Source organism: Homarus americanus, unplaced genomic scaffold (assembly GCF_018991925.1).
Source record: "Homarus americanus isolate GMGI-L3 unplaced genomic scaffold, GMGI_Hamer_2.0 scaffold30239, whole genome shotgun sequence".
Taxonomy (NCBI): Eukaryota; Metazoa; Arthropoda; class Malacostraca; order Decapoda; family Nephropidae; genus Homarus; species Homarus americanus.
The window spans coordinates 1-1,948 of record NW_024756944.1 but is presented as its reverse complement, the minus strand read 5'-3'; the positions used below and the strand labels follow the sequence as shown (position 1 = coordinate 1,948).

At 44.7% G+C, this 1,948-nt stretch overlaps 1 non-coding gene across 1 annotated transcript; it reads right to left on the bottom strand.

Annotated features, from left to right (window-relative positions):
- Window positions 1–1,712: 1,712 nt before the first annotated feature.
- On the bottom strand, window positions 1,713–1,802 carry Trnai-uau. Its single transcript is given in 2 exon segments — window positions 1,713–1,748; window positions 1,765–1,802. It is a non-coding gene; the product is annotated as a tRNA-Ile (tRNA).
- Window positions 1,803–1,948: the final 146 nt, after the last annotated feature.

The following is a 1,948-nucleotide window of genomic DNA, read 5'->3' as shown; positions in this document are numbered from 1 at the left end:
CTGGGCCCACTGTGTGCTGGTATAACACCCCAGGCCCACTGTGTGCTGGTATAACACTCTCCAGGTCTTCTGTGTACTGGTATAACACTCCAGGACCACTGTGTGCCGGTATAACACTCTCCAGGACCACTATGTGCTAGTATAACACTTTCCAGGACCACCGTGTGCTGGTATAGCACTCTCCAGAACCACTGTGCACTGGTATTACACCCCGGGCCCACTGTGTACTGGTATAATAGTCTGCAGGGCCACTGTGTGCCGGTATAACACTCTCCAGAACCACTGTGTGTTGGTAAAACACTCCAGGGCCATCGTGTGCTGGTAGAACACTCTCCACCTAAGTTCCAAGGAGGATTTGGCTAATCGGTCTGCCCTTTCATTGTTGTAATATCCGGGCACCAACACCAGACAAATATATTTGTTAGTTGAGTGGAGTTTATTAATATTGTTGCCCTGTATTGCATTTGTATCTGTTTGGCTACTTGTAATTGCTTGAAGAGCTGACATGGCATCTTGTCAGTGGTGAACACTGTTGTGTGGTCTGGCAAACGATATCTTGATTGATAGTTTTCTGACCAGATGCCTTCACCGACGGTAGTATCAGTCTTGGACCTGTCTGTAAATAGACGGACGTGGTCCTGAAATACCAGGAGGAGCTCCATGAATCAATGCATATCTCTTCCTGCTTCTTCTTTGGGGTACAAATGTTCTCCTGACTTCCCAAGATGGAATATTACTTGTCACAAGATTGTCTGTGTCATTTAACGACACCCCAGTTAGTGTTGTTAAGGAGCAGAGGCAGGCGGCAAAGGAATTTGTCCCCGGCAAGGAATTCATAGCCACCGTGGGCCAGGGGACTCCAAACGGTGTGGGAGTTCTCATGCTTCCTTGACACCTTTCACCCGTAAGACAAAGTTAGGTACTCCCTTCTCTGTTGTAATACAGGGATGTTCGCCTCTACCTCTAGTCTTGAAAACCCTCGTGCATCTGAGTGCTCAAAGACTGATACGGAGGCATTTGTTTTGAATGACTGTCAGTTTGGAGAGTAAAGTATTGTTGCATACAGATGCATACACCTGTGCTCCATAACCCATTTTAGATCTAATTAGGGACTTATACAATATTAATAAGGACTTCCTATCGACTCCTTATGATTTACCCGATAGGTAATTCAGAATGTTAGTTGAATTGGAGGTTTTATTTATCATGTTTTTAACATGCTGTCTCCATGTGAGGCGTTTGTCAAGTTAGGCCTAGAAATTTAACTGAATTTTGAAAGACAGTAGGAGTATTATACAAATGGAGTGCTGGCTTTAAAAAGGGAATTTTTTATCGAGTTAAATCATCTCCCATTGTTTTAGCCATCGAGAATCTTAAAACTCACTGCTGAGCGGCAGCAAGAGCTTCCTGCATCCCCATAGTTGACTAGCTATCATTGCGACCACAACGTACAATCGTCGGCGAAGAGGGAGATCTTAATTCCTCGTGGCACGGGAGCTAATGACGGAAACTCATTCATTGTAATTAGAAATAAAACAGGACCGAGAATGCTGCCCTGTGGTACCCCGTTTTCTTGGACAAATATGTCCGACTTTACGTTATTTTTCGAAAGTTTGACAGCAAATGTCCTGTGGTTATGAAATTTTTAATAAAGTCGGGTAAACGCCTCCTTAAACCTAAAGCGTCAAGTTTCACGAGAATCCCAAAAGTAATGTCCCAGGTGAGGCTCGAACTCACAACCTCGGCATGGCTCAGACACTGTCGTATAAGTACCGCGCGCTAACCGATTGCGCCACTGGGACAGCGACTCGTATTTCAGGAGGCGAGCGTTTATCCTCTCAATCTGTTTGTTTGTTTGTTTGTTAATTAGCCTGTTTGTGGGTCTCTTCGCTATACACGTCTATGATTTTAGTGGAAAGCAGCGGATTTTTTGTTCGTGTAGGTACAG